This window comes from Canis lupus, chromosome 34 (assembly GCF_011100685.1).
Source record: "Canis lupus familiaris isolate Mischka breed German Shepherd chromosome 34, alternate assembly UU_Cfam_GSD_1.0, whole genome shotgun sequence".
Classification (NCBI taxonomy): Eukaryota; Metazoa; Chordata; class Mammalia; order Carnivora; family Canidae; genus Canis; species Canis lupus.
Genome location: NC_049255.1, coordinates 29,529,977 through 29,548,302, shown reverse-complemented (window position 1 = coordinate 29,548,302; position 18,326 = coordinate 29,529,977). Strand labels below are relative to the sequence as shown.

The following is an 18,326-nucleotide window of genomic DNA, read 5'->3' as shown; positions in this document are numbered from 1 at the left end:
GGGCATAAATACTGATGATTGTTAAGTCCTCTTGTTGGATATATCCTTTAAGTATGATATAGTGTTCCTCTTCATCTCTCACTACAGTCTTCAGGTAAACTTTAGTTTATCTGATATAAGGATGGCTACCCCTGCTTTCTTTTGAGGACCATTTGAATCGTACATGGTTCTCCAACCTTTTATTTCCAGGCTGTAGGCATCCTTATGTCTAATATGAGTCTCTTGTAGACAACAAATAGATTAGTCTTGCTTTTTTATCAGTCAGAAAACCTATGCCTTTTAATGGGGTCATTAAGCCCATTCACATTCAGGGCTACTATTGAAAGATATGAATTTAGTGTCATCATGATACCTATTCAGTCCCTGTTTTTGTGGATTGTCCCTTGGACTTGCTCTTTCTTTTACAGAGTCCCCCTTAATATTTCTTGGAGAACTGGTTTAGTGGCCACATATTCTTTCAGTTTCTGCCTACCTTGGAAGCAATTTATCTCTCCTATTCTGAATGAGAGCCTTGCTGGATAAAGGATTCTTGGCTGCATGTTCTTCTCATTTAGGACCCTGAATATATCCTGCCAGCCCTTTCTGGCCTGCCAGGTCTCTATGGTCTTCTGTTAATCTAATATTTCTCCCCATAAAAGTCAGGGATTTCTTGTCTCTTGCTGCTTTAAGGATCTTCTCTTCATCTTTGGAATTTGCAAGCTTCACTATTAAATGTCGAGGTGTTGAACGGTTTTTATTGATTTTAGGGGGGGGTCTCTCTATTTCCTGGATATGAATGCCTGTTTCCCTTCCCAGATTAGGAAACTTTTCAGCTATGATTTGTTCAAATACACTTTCTGGACCTCTGTCCCTTTCGGCGCCCTCGGGAACCCCAATTAAACGTAGATTTTTCTTTCTGAGGCTGTCGTTTGTTTCCCTTAATCTATCCTCATGATCTTTTAATTGTTTTTCTCTTTTTTCCTCAGTTTCCCTCTTTGCCATCAACTTGTCTTCTATGTCACTCACTCATTTTTCTACCTCGTTAACCCTCATCCTTAGGACCTCTAGTTGGATTGCATCTCATTTAATTGATTTTTAATTTCTGCCTGATTATATCTAAATTCTGCAGTCATGAAGTCTCTTGAGACCTTTATGCTTTTTTCTAGAGCCACCAGTAACTTTATAATTTTGCTTCTGAATTGGCTTTCTGACATTGAATCGTAATCCAAATTTTGTAACTCTGTGGAAGAGAGGACTGTTTCTGAGTCTTTCGTTTGAGGTGAGTTTTTCCTTCTAGTCATTTTGCTCAGTGCAGAGTGACCAAAAACAAGTTGTACTTGATAGAAGCACGAACTCTTCTCACTGTAGCATTCCAGCTATTCTCTCTTTAAATCTCAGGCTGAATTCGTAGGTTTTCAGGATGATTTGAAAGTTATTGTGGTAATTTGGTGGGGACAGGTGACTTGGGACCCTACTGTTTTGCCATCTTGCCTCTCCTCCTCAAGCAGATTTCCACTGAGGGAGAAGCCTGAACACAGGGCTTGATCCCATGACCCTGAGCTGAGCTGAAATCAAGAGTTGCATCCTCAACCAATTAAGCCACCAAGGTGCCCCAAAAATGAAAGATATTAAATTGAATGAATAGAGAAAGCAAATGAGAGAAGACATGTTTTTTAGTCATTCTATAATTATTAATATAATAATAATAATAATAATGATAATAAGGTGAATCATGTCATGAGAAAACTATGTTATAAAAAGTCAACCTGGATTTTAGGCTACATTTTGTCTCATAGTAAATGTGTGAAACTGGGAAAATAAGTACTTTGAGGCTGTTTGCTCCCTTATAAAATGAGAATTATTAATTGTCAAGATTAAATTAGGTAGTAGAGGTGATAGCTTTGTCCTTAAAACTGTTAGTAATATTCAAGTACCACAGCTTCATAGTTTAGTCAATAACTAATGGGAATATAGACAGGATAAAATATAAATGATATTTTTTTTCTCAAGGAATAGTGACTAGAATTAGAATTGTATACGTTAAGATGTAGAGAAATAAAATAATCTTGGTGCAAACTCGATTTCCTACTAATACAAGGGAATCACTCAAAAGGTAAGTATTTAGTGCAAAAAATAGCCTAACCTCAAATTCCAAACCTCAAATTTTTATATTACATTAATATATAGAGTTTTGTTTAAGTAAAAATTAGTGATACAACTAAATTCTATATGTGAGAAGAGGGGCAAGTTTTGTTTCTCAGCTGAAACTAGGTATATATTCATGGAAGAGATAGTATTTGATTTGTAATCTTAAAAATGGATGAAATTAGGATATACTTCACTTAGAAGAGGCTGAAACACACTTCGTTCTATGGAAAATACTCAGGTTAAACTGGTAAGACAGAAAAAATGTAGTAGTGTATGTTCAGGTAGACTGAATGGACAGAAATAAATAAAAGTATGATTCAAAGATTTAGCTAGAGACAGTAGGCAACTAGGGCATTAAAGTTCATGGAAGTTGGGGTGCCTAGGTGACTCAATCAGCTGAGTAATAGACTCTTGATTTCAGCTCAGGTCATGATCTCAGGGTCCTGAGACTAAGCCCCATGTGGGGTTCTGTGCTCAGCTGGGAATTCTTCTCAGATTCTCTCTCTCTCTGCCCCTCCCCCCTTTCATGCACACACATGCTTGTTCTCTCTCCCTCTAAACAAAATAAATCTTTTAATTAAAAAGTTAAAAAAAATTCATGTAAGAGTTTAAAGATAAATGTCCAACCACAAATTATAGTATTTTTGTTTTGTTTTGTTTTGTTTTTTATTCATGAGAGACACAGAGAGACACAGAGAGAGAGAGAGAATGAGAGAGGCAGAGACACAGGCAGAGGGAGAAGTAGGCTCCACACAGGGAGCCTGATGTGGGACTCGATCCCAGGACTCCAGGATTACACCCCTGGCACCCCTGGGCCAAAGGCGGTGTTAAACCACTGAGCCACCCGGGCTGCCCTAAATAATAGTATTGTATATGAATTTCTAGAAAAACAAAATATTGGTACCTAAAATTTAATATAAATACTAAGTTATATATCATAATGCTTAATTATGACTTTGAAAGGACATAATTGAAAACTTCTGAATGATTGAAAGTTAAAAAAGATAAGGTAGTTGGCAACTAATAATTAAAACATATGGGGATCCCTGGGTGGCGCAGCGGTTTGGCGCCTGCCTTTGGCCCAGGGCGCGATCCTGGAGACCCGGGATCGAATCCCACGTCGGGCTCCCGATGCATAGAGCCTGCTTCTCCCTCTGCCTATGTCTCTGCCTCTCTCTCTCTCTCTCTCTGTGTGATATCATAAATAAATAAAAAAAATTAAAAAATAAATTAAAAAAAATAAAACATATGCTCAGGGATCCCTGGGTGGCTCAGCAGTTGAGCATCTGCCTTTGGCTCAGGGCATGATCCTGGAGTCCCAGGATCGAGTCCCATGTTGGGCTCCTGGCATGGAGCCTGCTTCTCCCTCTGCCTGTGTCTCTGCCTCTCTCTCTCTCTGTATCTCTCATGAATAAATGAATAAAATCTTTAAAAAAATAAAACATATGCTCAGGGTATGTTAACAGGATCTGAAAGAGTATAGTAATTTCAGAAATAATATTTGAAAATGCTTAAATATGTATACACTTATAAGTACTGCAATATATAGTCTGTTTACATCTTAACCATAATGCTATCCATTGGGCTACCACTTGGGAAAGAATATGATCTTTGGTTTGAAATGATACAGACCACCCTTTTATCTATTCATCAGACTATTCATATTTTAAGGAAAAATGCCAAATTGATTAGTCATTTAGAATGTATGGGCTTTCTTAAATATAATAGTTCTAACCTGTCATTGTGGTAGTTGTAATTATAAATCAGTGGGCAAATATAACAATCAGCAGAGATTATTTTTCATATGCAATTTGATATAGAATAACATGTAACACTTCAGTTTAATTATACAATAAAAAATTTCATAATCTAATAAATAATATAATAAGAAATTCACTGATTTAAGAAATGCTTTAAAATCTGTCACTGTATGTGGGAATCTGAAATGTTTAATAGGATATTTTAAGGCTGAAGGATATCAGTCACCTGCTAGGCATTATATAAATGGATTTGGTACTTGGCCCAGTTGGAGTATCAATTACAAAATAGTAGGTATTATTGGCTATTCTAAGATTAATTACTTTTAGACTCATAAAAGGGTGAGCATGGTAGCCAGGAGATTAGATGTTTGTTTCAAGTTTTTCTAATGTACACAGATGTTGAGAATATCTGGAAAGTTACATGTGTGCTTGGCCAGGGGCTAGATTCAAAGTCTGATCTCAATTAAGAATGTTGACTTATATTCAGCTTGATTTATTTTCACTTTCTTTACTACTTAACCAGAAAATTAAGAAAAGAAAGGTTACACCAACTAAAGATATTAGCAAGTACACGGAAAGGGATTTTGAGTTCTTCTAAGTTCTCACAAGTAAAATCACAAATGTTGGGAGCCACATGAAGAGATGTGATCATAGTTAAGAGTAACAAATTAATCCCTATTGTCTTGGATAACATGAGGTTTGAGAAAGATCTCAAACATTTCAGATCTGATACAGTATCTGCTTTACAATAAATAGACAGATGATAGATAGTAGAAATAAGCTTTGAAATAAAATGTATTTGTAAAATACCCTCATTTACACACATATATCTAATAATCAGTATTTTTAAACTATAATGTAAAGGGAGAAATAAAACCGATTGAAATAAAACTATATGCATCATCTGCTCTGCAGTAACAAAAATTAACTCAGGTGTAATTAATAATATAACACTCAATATAACAAATATTCTAGGCAAATTAAAGGTTTGTACCTTCAAATAATAAAATAAATAAATAAAGATAAAATATATGTACTCTCTGCAAGCCATAGAGTAGTGTACACAATAATCATTTACTCCATAGTCAAGTACTTGGCTCAGTTTTGCCACAAGCTCTATCTTGGGAAAACTTTATCAATAAAAATAATACAATGTGAACCTGAGCTTTCTATCTGGTGCATCTCATCATTTTGTGAAAAGCCTCCAGCTGCTTTTCTACCTAAATCTTCTGATGATGGTAATAGAAGTAATAAACGTAAACAAACATTTATTTTGCAGCATGTTATAAAATAGTGAAATTGGTCCTTTAAATCAGTGGGCTCCTCTTTTCAAACCAATTCATTCATATACAAGGTGATGATGGAGATTATGGGTAAGCTCTCTATACCATGTCTGTGTTTTTCTTTTTTCGGGGGCTAGGATAAAGCATCCTTATTTTTTTCACAGGCTCAAATAAAGCTATTGGCTACAATTTGAATCAAAGTTATGGTTGTCCCAGGGATGCCTGGAATGTGGAAAAGAGGCAACCCATACTTAACCCCTCACTGAAGGATAGAAATGCTTCTTGACTCTTATTTAAACATTGTCTCTGATAAACTCTTAAGAAAATCAAGCTCTTAATTTTATTAAATCAACAAGGAACCATCTGGAGAAAAACAACAAAATATCGTAGCTTGTGTAGCCTTGATTGTGTTCCATGACTTAGTGTGATTTGATTAGCACGCTTCGTTTTAATGAGACCTCATGCCAAATTCATTGGCTCTAGAGAACTGTGCCACATGCTAGCATCGATAGAATACTGTAAATTCTTTTGCTAATATTTACAGAGTACTTCCAGGCTTTGCTTTGAATTACAGAATGATCTCCCTAACCTCAAAATCTCATTGAAGTTATAAAGCTACATCATTTTTCAGTATCTAAGCTTCTGCAAATTAGTCTCAGGATTAGTCTCAGGAATGTAGTTTCTTCTGCATTTTGTCATTGCCAAGGCAAGCCTACCTTTTTTGGTATTTGTAACGATATATATAATACTGCTCCTTTTTTTTCCATTTCCACTATCTCTAAGTACTAATGACATTTATTTTCAAGTCTGAAGTTATAATTGATATTTGGACATATATTGGAAAACCCGTTTTTCATAACAAATGTTAGCAAGATTTAATTCTTATTGTTGTTGTCTTATTGGATGATAGGTCAGGAAAACAAAAACAAAAAACAAAATTATATCCTCATCACCATTCCTCTCTAAGCACATCTTCAGCATTTGCATTCGAGGAAACAACTGTTTGCATTACCAGAGTTTCAACAGAATTGTAAGACTTAAAAAAAAAAAAAAAGAAAAAAGGAGGGAAGGAGGGAGGGATATTGAAAACTATCATCAACACACTAACTAAACCAAAAGATGTAAGCAATTTACAAACTGCTAGATTTTGAATATCACGTAGAAAGCTTTAAATCATTATACATTAATTAAACAAACATGCACTTGGTGTGTAGTATGTATCAGGCTGGCCCCGCCTTTTTTCCAAAGTTAGGGAAACTTAGAATCATAATATTTTTTAAGCGCCTAGCCCAAGACACCCTTTTATTTTTGCAAACCGGAGACATTTTTAGGTGTTTTTATTTGATTTAAACTTTGTTGCATATAAACCAACTTTAACTTTTTATTCCTTTTTAATTCAAGGCAACATGTTAGCCTTCTCTAAATACAGTTTGATAAGATTCTTTCTAAGCCTTAACTCCCTCAAACTCCACAATCTTAACATTTGCTCTTTTGAACTATCCAGAAGTCTACTCATTTTTTCCTTTGTTTTTGTCTTAGTAAGATGGCATTTTTAACCAAGAAAATACTTGGATCCTATCTAAGATATATTAAAAAGGTTTCACAGCAGAAATAAGTTCAGTGATGCTATCTAAGTCTCCTTGTTCATATGATAACATAACATCATATGTTGATTCCTATTACCTTGCAAAATCAGCAAGCACTCCAATACATCTTTAATCTCAAATCCAGCTGACAAACAAATATATATATATATTTTTGCTAGAAACTGGAGGAACACTCCTATAATTCTCTCAGACTGGATAATTTATGAAGCCACTAAGGAAAAGTGACAGCTTTCCAGCTATGGTCCGTCTATCAAGCTAAAGCACACAGTGGGAAGCCTGAATCAGAGTCTACAGTTTCATATGTCACCAGTAGACCAGTACTTTCTGGTTTTCCTTCTTGGATGTATTCAGTCAAATTTTTGGACCTATACTCAAATGAAAACTGATAGAAGAGGATTCCTAGGGAAGAAAAAAGCTATGACCTTACCTATGACTGACACTTTATTTCTGGTTTTAATTAATTCATTTTGTTAAAAAAGAACTGAAGGAAATGACAATGTGTTACTCCAAGATATGCCTCCTCAACATGCTATTTTGAGCTGAAGGCAAGGAAAGCTCTCTCTACTCCTCCCTCTTCTACCGAAAGGCAGGATTTGAATTCTTCTTTACTGGGACAACTCTAGACTCTTCTTCCAGAAACAGCACCAAAGGAATCTACAAACAAAACTTACTTTGCCACTTTCCCCCTATACAATTACTTTCCCTTAGTTTGCTGCCCTTGGCAACCTAACACGGCTTTTCTTTATCCCTTCATTCCTTTATAAATTTATTGTGCTTTGTTGAAGATGTCATAAGCTGGAATTCTTTTTTTTTTTTTTTTTTATAAGCTGGAATTCTATGTCATCTTTTTGAGTAACTCGTTCTCTAAGTCTCTCCCAAGTTAAAAAAAAAAAAATCACCAAAAAAAAAAAAAAACAAACAAACCAAACCAAAAACAACAAAAACAACTTGTGTTTGTTTTTCTCTTATTAATTAATTATTAATTAATTGTCTTTTGTTACAGAGATCCAGGCTGAGAAGTTAGAAGGGTAGAAGAAAATATATTTTTCCTTTTCCTTCAAGGCGCTGCATCTCCTTTTATTGAGGCTTTTATTTTTGAAATCTAAGAAATTGGAAAGGACACAAGCTAAAAACAGCAACAACAACAAAAACACCACAAAAACAAAAGCAAAGACTCTTGAGTCTTTATAATCCAATTACCTGATTGGTGCGAAATAATTTTGTTTTAAAGATTTTATTTATTTATTCATGAGAGACACAGAGAAAGAGAGAGGCAGAGACACAGGCAGAGGGAGAAGCAGGCTCCATGCAGGGAGCCCGATGTGGGCTCGATCCCGGGTCTCCAAGATCAGTCCCTGGGCTGAAGGCGCCGCTAAACCGCTGAGCCACCCGGGCTGCCCAAAATAATATTTTTAAATAAGAATCTATCATCAAACAAATTAATTCCATATTCACTTCAAGACTCAAGAGAAAATTCTGTATTTCCAAAAGGTAAAGCTAATTACAATTCCTTCTTTTTTTCTAATTAGAAAAAATGTTTTAAAGTTGATAAATCAAGAGATGACATTTAAGGATACTTAAAAAATGCATGAATCCTTAACTTATTCAACCCCATTTCCTGTTTGCCCTTTGAGTGTTTCCCTTGTGTGTAAAATACCTCCTCTTGCTGGATTTTCTTGTTCCCTTTTCTTTTTTTTTTTTTTTTTAAGGTTTTATTTATTTATTCATGAGAGACACACACACACACACAGAGATTGAGAGAGAGAGAGAGGCAGAGACACAGGCAGAGGGAGAAGCAGGCTCCATGCAGGGAGCCCGATGCGGGACTCAATCCTGGGTCTCCAGGATCATGCCCTGGGCTGAAGGCAGGCTCTAAACCGCTGAGCCACCCGGGGATCCCTTGTTCCTTTTTCATAATGTGGAGCATGTTCAAATGTTTGCTGATTTTGGACTGTGCCCTCATTTTTTAAGTTAAAATCCTCTTACATCAAATGCTCATCTTTTTGTCCAGCCTGCCACAGGGAGAGTGAGTGTGAGGTATTGATTGGACCTACCACATAGATACTGGAACACAAGCTTATTTCCTGGCTCCAATAGAATAATGGAAGGGTGAAGGGGCAGGACAAGCCATTTACAGAGTTCTTTTAGGGGTACTCTTCCTTCCTAATGAGCAATACCAGCTAACTGAGACATTGGTTTATCACACCAATCTAAACTGTATTGCTGCTGGCCAGAATCAAATACCTTTTATTTATTGCTTTATGCTGAATTTTTGGAGTTGTGTTGGAGATAGGCTCTTTTAGCTTATACCACTCCAATTAATCACACAAGATGTCCATATTTTGCTTTCAGCTTTTCTCACCTCTCCATGTAGCTCTTATAATTCTTTTGCTCTCATCCATTCTGGCCAATAGATCCAGCTTCAGCAAGAATTTCATTATGTGCGTTTGTTACAAAGTTCTCCATTGTCTAAGATACTGAAAATATTCATCTTCCTATATTTGACTAGAATTTTTATGTGTTCATGTCTAGGACAAAACTTGTATCTCAGTTCTCCACCCACTAATTGTCCCACTACCATGAATTTTGTCTTTTGTATCCCTTTACTTTTTAAAGATATAAAATTTGCCTATATATTTGATACATATTTTTTTACTTGTTTGTACTTTCTCTGTTGTTCATTTAATTGTTTTAAAAATGAACATTTGGTTTTCAGGATGAAGATCTGAGAGATGTGTGGATCTGGCTATGGCAAAAGGGGAAGGGGAAAATAATCATTGTGAAATACACCCAAGTTCTTGGTAACAAAAGTTTACTCCCCAGGGGATAAAAATTGCCATAGCCTTATCTCTGCTGGAAGAATGACTTCCTCCCAATACAGTCCTCTGCAGTCTTCTTATTTCACCTCAGGATAAAAACACAGCTAACAAGCCGGAGAGCTTCAAGGAAATGGATAGAGGGGATCCCTGGGTGGCGCAGCGGTTTGGCGCCTGCCTTTGGCCCAGGGCGCGATCCTGGAGACCCGGGATCGATTCCCACATCGGGCTCCCGGTGCATGGAGCCTGCTTCTCCCTCTGCCTGTGTCTCTGCCTCTCTTTCTCTCTCTGTGACTATCATAAATAAATAAAAAAATTAAAAAAAAATATTAAAAAAAAAAAAAAAGGAAATGGATAGAGAATACTGTAGCCAGGGATAGGAGTAGGAGAAAAGAGGAAGTGCTGGAGACTGTACCATTGAGGAAACACTATGGACTCCACGGTTTCATCAAAAATAATGAGATACACAAGAGCCTCCCTCTCCCTTCAGATATCACCACTACACCAAGAAGGCTCCAGTGACAGTGAATTGAACCTAAAACAGCTGGAAATTGGAACCTTCAGACATTCTTGGTGGAAATATCAAATGGGGTAGCCAGAGTAGAAAACAGTCTGGTGGTTCCCCAAAATACCAAATACAAAGTTACCACATGACCTTGCAATTCTCTTCCTAAGTATATCCCTAAAAGCATTTAAAACATTCGGTCACAGAAAAACTTGTACATGAATGTCCATATTGGCATTGGTCAGAATAGCCAAAACAATAACTAAAATGTCCATTAACTGATGAATGGGTAAGTAAAATGTGTTATGTTGTAGAAATGCAATACCATGCAGTCATAAAAAGGAATGCAGTACTGATACGTGCTACAACATAGATGAACCTTGAAGACATTAAACTGAACAAAGCCAGATACAAGGGGCCTCATATTTTAAAATTCCATTTATATAAAATTTCTAGAATAGCTAAATGGGAAGACACAAAATGTGGATCAGTGATTGCTAGGGGATGTGGGGTAGAGCAAATTGGTTGTAACCACTAATGAATACGGGTTTCGTCTCAGTGTAATGGAAATGTCCTGAAATTAAATAGTGGTGATGGTGTCACAATATTGTGAATATACTAAAAAACCACTGAATCATACATTTTGAATTGATGAAATTTAGTAATAATGTACATTTTTCCTCAATAAAATGTTTTAAAATCTCTAAGAATTGAGATTTCTCAGCCAGGTGATAAAAGTTGATATTAACAGTGATGTCATGTTGGTAGAATGCATACTTGATATAAGAATAGCATTTTACCTCTATGGTCTTTGTCCCTAAAACCCATATTCGTTATAATGATGAGAAAAACATTAAAATGCATTTCAATTGAGAAAAATACCCTAAAACTCCTGACCAGCACTCCTCAAAACCTTCACAGCCAAAATATAAGTCTAAAAATAAGGAATACCTGAATAACTGCCACAGCCAAGAGGATCCTCAGGATATATGATGACTAACTGTTAATGTATTGTCCTGATGGAATTCTGGAAAAGGAAAAGGACATTAGGTAAAAACTAAGGAAATCTGAATAACATGCAGAGTTTTGCTAAAATAATGCACCACTCCAAGTTTATTAGTGGTGACAAATACACCATGCTAATGTAAGAGGTTAACAATAGGGAGGAGTGGGTTTTGGGTATATAGGAACTCTCTGTACAATCTTCGTAATTTTCCTGCAAATATAGAACTAGTCTAGAAGTTTATAAAAATATGTATTACACTATTTACTACGCTCTTAAATGCCTTATTTGTATTCCTTTTGTATTTAGAAACCCATTGGCAGCATTAGCAACCTAATTGTAAACTTGTACTTAATATGGACGGATCTAGAGCTGCTTGTTAGAACAGCTTATACAAGAATCTCATTTGATTCACAACTCTGAAAACCAAACTTGCTGAGGTAAACATGAAAGGCAGGCCAATCATCAGGATAGCCCATAAGGTAAATACATATATATGAACACATAGATAACATATAGACATTCCATAATTAAAGGAGTATTTGGAAGATTGATCTGGATACTAATGGTGGATTTAGGCCCCAAAGCTTCATTTCTCTGTTTGCTGTCAAAGCTAATTTTGACAGTATGTAAGTTATATAGCTTTATGTAAATGATTTCCAGCAGCTACCATCAGCAATTTAAGTACTTGCTTATTCAGCAAGTGGTTTTGTTATATAGATATCTAGTACCAAAAGATAGTTTATATAATTTTAAATTAGATTTTAATGTTTAATTTCTCTTGACATCTTAAGGAATTTGTATTTTCCTTGCATTCACTATGATAGCTCGTGGAAAAGAAAATTCTTACTTAAAAAGATTTTAAAAAGTTTAATTTTTTGAAAATATATTGTCATGTAACTATTAACTTTTGCAGCAATGCTGCAGATATTCTCTTACACATTTAATTGAAACCCATGAGTTTTTAGTTCGGTTCCCCAAAAGCAAACCCTGAAAAAAGGAATTATGAACTAGTAGTGCATGGGGTAATCCTACAAAGAACCAGGAGAGGAGTGGGGAATTGAGATTAGAGAGAAGGGAAGAATTAAAGATACGTTATTAAATAGGGAGCCATTTCACACAACTAGAACTCAGGGAGACTGTGTAGAACACATTTTAAAAGTTTCCTAAGCAAAAGGATAAAAAAAAAAAGCAAGATAGTCAGTTGGCAGTGAGATTAGGGTGAGTATTGGAAATCTGAGGAAACTTGATAAGATATTTCAAAAGTACATACATTTCTTGTAGAGTAGGAGCACAGATCTATTACACACATGGATAGTGTATAGGATAGTTAAGCTGAAGCCATTAATAATGATTAAGTGGAGTTATATAATATTAAAGCTAACTTTTTTAGTATATGATATACAATTTAATTTTTCTGGATGTCTTTGAATCATCTTTAAGGGCATCAGTTATGGCATATGGGCATATGACTCACAATTAATGTTCTATGGATTCTCAAAGTAAGAGTTATATATGAACAATAAGTTTATTTTAATATTAATCTCATCATACACTCAGTATATTTTAGTTTGAGAATCTTCTATCCCTGAAATAGGAAATTAACTTATTTTATCTGTCATGAATTTAACTAAAGTTTATTTCTCCTGATGAATAGTCGTACTTTTGTAGCAATCAACCATTGTGCATTATGTTTCTTCTTTTTTTTTTTTTCTAGTTGTTTAGGATTATTTTCTCTTTTGTTGTCTCTGTAGTAACATGTTGGAGAGAAAGCGAGTGAGTGCAGTTTCATTTTAAAATAGTATGTTTGGCTTTCTGACAAAAACAGAATGAGAGCAATACTTAACTCTCACTAACTTTTTAAAAAAATATTTTATTGGGTTTTCTGTAATTATCAAGTTTATCATCATTAGTTCAGGTTAGACCAGTTATTTTCATATTTTGTGTTTAGCACATTTGTGATTTTTTTTTTAGTAGTCTATAGCTCACAATTTAGTTTGGACAGGTAATGCTAAGGGTGACTTCATTTTGAACTATTTTGTTTCCTTAGTTAATGTTATCATTTATTTAGTTTCTCCTGATCCATCAGCCCCCGACTATAATAAAACTTGAGATATGAACAGAGCTTTCTTTAGATCTCTCAGAAGTCTTTTATTTTTTCAACTTTTAGGTTGATCTTTAATTTCTTCTTGATATTTTATATTTCTCCCAAATGAATACCCCAAAAGCAACCTATGATACATTTTTCTTCAAATTCTGACATCTAAAGTGCATTTTTATTGTCAGTATTATGGATTTGCTTTATATATGTAGATAGGTGCAAAATACATACCCTAAACCTGTATGAGGACATGAGTTAAATGTAACTTGTTCCTATACAGAATCAAGAAGTATGCTTTTTTTCTTCTCCTGCTTCATTTGTTTTCTCAATCAATAAACTATATAAAAGTGTTGACAAAGTGTTGGAGGGAACAGTGTGGAATGAATTGTTGGGTTCCTGTGGCTTCCCATTTATTCAAACAGAAAAGCCACAGGACCAATGGGCTTTCCTGTGAGACTACTGAAACACTCTATGAAAGGTACTGAAGCCCAAGAGGCAGTAAAAATCTTTCTTTTGTTGTTATTAAAAGAATGCTGGCTAAAGTCTTTGCACTTTAGCAAGATGACAGTGTGAAATGTTCAGGGTGATTATATATACATGAAACAAACAGACTACAAAGTTATGAGATTATTCATTGAACCCCTAAAATATTATGTAGGGCTATTGAATTAAAAACTGTAATCCCTACCCTCATAAAGCTCTCCTTAAGTGCCAATTATTGAGCTAAGTATTTTTACTATGTTTTTTTTTTTTTTTTTTGTAATTTATTTATTTAGTTGAGGAGGAAGGAGGGCAGATGGAGAGGGAGAGAGAGAATCTCAAGAAGTCTCCATTCTCAGCACAAAGTCCAAGGTGGGGCTGATTTCATGACTCTGAGATTATGACTTGAGGCAAAATGAAAAGTCAGATGCTCAACCAACTGAGTAAAAATGAAGAGTCCAATGCTTAACCAATTGAGTCAACCAGGCCTGCTGAGTGTTTTTACTATATTTTCTAATTTAATTTACAACAGATTCTTTTGAGAAACACTGTAATTGTATAGTTAAAAAATGCAGTGCACAGAAAGAAAAATAATTTGCTCAAATTTATAATTGTGGAAGCAGAAAATCTAATCCAGGTTTATAAGGTTATCGAACAGATATTACAAGGCTCCCATCTCATTTTCCCTCTTACTTTCAGATATTTTTTAATCAAATTAAAGTAAATAATGACATTTTAAACACACTGCAGAGTTTTTCTCATGTTGTGTTTTGAGTATTTAAAGTGACAAACTATCCTAGATGTAAGTTTACAGTAAGGCTTATGATAAACTTGAAATTAAAGTCGTGAAAACGAAACTATCTTACAATAATTTATCTAATATTGTGGAGCATTGGAATTTGATTCTCTTTTATAAAAATGTGTGTTTTGTTTTTATTCAGCATTTTGTGTTATTAAAAATCAGAGAACGGTTGTAGTTCATAAAGTTATTGATATCTTAATTTAATCAAAGGTACTTTATTTTTTATATTAACTACAGAGGTTTTCAAAACAAGATTTAAACAAAGATATTTTAGAAATTTTTAAAGAATAGAGTTGTTATACTCTGATCTTTGAAACTGGCCCACAATTTTAATTTTTAGGAAATCAAAAGCTTCCTATTTCTACTCCTCAGACAAGGGAGAGACACCCTAATAAACTTTACAATAATTATAACAAAAAAGGAACACCTGGGTGGCTCAGCAGTTGAGGTCTACCCTTTGGCTCAGGATGTGATCCCGGGGTCCTGGGATCAAGTCCCACATCAGGCTCTCCACAGGGAGCCTGCTTCTCCCTCTGCCTGTATCTCTGCCTCTCTCTGTGTGTCTCTCATGAATAAAAAATAAAACCTTAAAAAAAGAGACATACAGAGAGAATTTCTACAAAAAAAAATACATATATAGAAAAAATAATGTTGTTTCTATGGCAAATGAATGGCTCTGTTTTCCAAACTCTAAATACATTATGTGGCCACAGGAAGTAAACTATGAAAGTTAAATGCAAATTTTATTCTAAACATAGTACTTAGCAAAATGTAGATATGGTGTGCTTTTTATACATATAAATCAATGAAAATTAAATCTTGACTATCACTTTTTTAATGTTAATAGGAGAGGAACTGATGTGATTAATATATTCAGGTAAGCTCAAATCAATCTTTAAAAATTTTGTTACATTTATTAGTTTTGTGTGATGTAAAGTCCCCTTTGGCACTTTATAAACTATAGGTAAATGAGTAAAAGAATGGATATCTCACAAGTTACAGAGTCTAGTACACTAAGTAGAATACTGGTCTGGTGATCAGAACACTTTGTTTCTATCACTAACACTTGTTCTTGTGCAAGATCTGAGGAAGTAACATGACATTCTCCCCCTGATCTGGGCATAACATACATCTGGGGACCTAACATACTCTTGTGACAGGTGCAGTAAAAAGGGATGATTGATGTTGAAGGATCTACAGGGGAAATTTATAAGAATCAGTGTTCTTGAATAAGTGACAATGAGACTCAAGTTCGAATGGAAGAGTTGATGATGGATTGAACGGTGAGAACAGTGTAACAGAAGAAGGTAGGAGTGTGGAATCAGACACAGGAAGAATGGTCGAAGCGAACTTTGAGAATTTGACTGACTACTGTAGTTTTGGAAAAGCAACCCAGGGGATTCTAGTTGCACAATCATTGCTGGGAACCAGAACTGGATTATGGGATGAGAGACTGAGAGTGGGATCAGAGGGCAGCATCAAGGATTTAAAAAATGAAGAATGGCTGAACTATTGACATGTCTAGAAATTATGGAAAGATTTACAGTAGAAAGATATATGATGATCCATGTGCTGGCAAGAGTTGCTATATTGTCTAAAGGCACGAACTTCAAAAGCAAATCATTTTGAGGAGGTTAGGGGTAGTCACCAGTCAGGAAGCAGACGCCAGGAGCAAGGCAGGGAGAAAGTAGAAGAAACTGCTTTTTAATCAGTAAGGATATAAGCAAATGTCGATAGTTATGATGTCAGCTTCCTGTCTGTATGTTGGGACTGCAATAATTAACGCGCAATGTCTTTTAATCTTTAAGATTCTACCGTTGCTATTTAGCTTTGGAACTTTCTAATTTCCTTTCCCATTATTGCTTCTGCCTTGTGACTGACCCTATTTTAAACACCACAAATAGGTTTAGTGTTCACTTCACAATTTCCGTGCAATATTTGCTCTAGCTTACTTAGATTATAAACTTTGAAATTGGCTTCACATTATAATAACTTACGGAATTTAAAATAATAATAACAAGTAGCTAGTGTGCAGATCTACCCTTCTCCCCCAAATGTGCTTTTAAGTGACCTGTTACAGGGTTCATTCTAGGTATTCCTAAAACATCTTCCTGTGAGTCTGAGATGATGCTAGGTAGAAAACCCTAGCCCAAGGCAAAGGAAACACAAAGCATCATTAGCACATTAGCTAAAAGCCAACAAATACACAAATAAGCAAACAAAAAACAAGCTATCAGGTGGCTCTTCTGTGGTTTTCCTCTATCACATGCCAACACAAAAATCAGAAAACAGGGTATTTAGGGCTGTTACTGATTTTTAAAATTTTTGCCTTTTCCTCTATTTTCTGGCCCTTTCTGCTTTTCATCCTTATCAGATACTATTGCTAACACTTCTACAGACCACATTTTGGATAATTCTTGGATTATTGTGAAGTATTCTTCTACTCATCCTTTTTTAAAAAATTATGGGGAATCCCTGGGTGGCTCAGTGGTTTAGTGTCTGCCTTTGGCCCAGGGCAGGATCCTGGAGTCCTGGGATCTAGTCACACGTCAGGCTTCCGGCATGGAGCCTGCTTCTCTCTCTGGCTGTGTCTCTGACTCTCTCTCTCTCCTCTGTGTCTTGCATGAATAAGTAAATAAAATCTTTTAAAAAATTATGTATTTACTTGACAGAGAGAGAGTGAGCACAAGCAGGGGGAGCAGCAGAGGGAGAAGCAGCCTCCACACAGAGCAAGGAGTTGGATGCAGGGCTGGATCCCAGGACCCTGGGATCATGATCTGAACCAAAGGCATACAGATAACTGACTGAGCCACCCAGGCCCCCCTTATACTCATCTTTTGCCTACCCTTTCTCCCTCTCTCTAATTCCTTCTTTCCTTTTTTTTTCTATGTGCTGCAGGAAAACTCCTCAATATTAAGATATACTTTAATTTAAATTAGCAACAACACTCATGTAAGTCATGAAGACCTGAAAGTATGCTCTTTTTCAATACTTCTGTCCTCTTTTATTTTTATTTTTTTAAAGATTTTATTTATTTTTTCAAGAGAGACACAGAGAGGCAGAGACACAGGTGGAGGGAGAAGCAGGCTCCCTGCAGAGAGCTCAGTGCAGGACCAATCCAGGACCCCAGAATCAGGACCCAAGCCAAAGGCAGATGTTCAACCACTGAGCCACCCAGGTGCTCCCTTCTATCTCCTTAAGACTAATAGCGCATACCATTAGGCATTCCGATCCTAATTCTTCTGTCTGGCCTTCCTAACTGTATCCTAAATACTTGATTTTTCATATAGACTTTTAATTCAACCTAAAGAAATCAAATCAGGTTATACTTATGTATGTCACATTTTTAAGCACTCATGTAAAATCAACTTATTCTACCTTAAGTGTATTTTGTTTGGCACAAAGCTTTGATTGTTGCATATGAAAAATGACCAGACTCTCAGTAATTTAAAAGAATTCACTGAAAATCTCCTTTAAAATATTTTACATTAAAAAAAACTCACTTGTGTCATTTCACGTTGCAATTATCACTTAGGAAAAATGTATGAAAACTAATCATTTTAGCTATGTTTGAGTTTGGAATATCCAAGAGCAATGAAAATATCATTACTCGTTTTACATCAGCTAACATCAAAATGAGTTTTCAAATATTCCCTCCATGCCATGAAAACACCTAGAGCAAGAGTGCTCAAACTGTGCTGTTGGGAGCCAAGTTTGTTTTCTTTGTTTGTTTGCTTTCCCCACTAGAATTCTTTAGAGAAAGGAGAGGAAGGCTTTGCCATGCTCTGGCCCATCTATGGCTCATAACTCCACCTCTTATCAGAGAACCAGAGATGCCAGTG

General features: G+C 35.5%; 1 long non-coding RNA gene across 2 annotated transcripts in view; it reads left to right on the top strand.

The window, feature by feature from the left end:
* Positions 1-14,055, top strand: part of LOC119867452 — a 74,797-nt gene extending 60,742 nt beyond the window's left edge. For both annotated transcript variants that reach the window (XR_005383569.1, XR_005383570.1), the window contains exons 5-6: positions 11,411-11,583; positions 13,979-14,055. This is a non-coding gene — a long non-coding RNA (uncharacterized LOC119867452). The remainder of the gene's footprint in view (positions 1-11,410; positions 11,584-13,978) is intronic.
* The last annotated feature ends 4,271 nt before the right edge of the window (positions 14,056-18,326 follow it).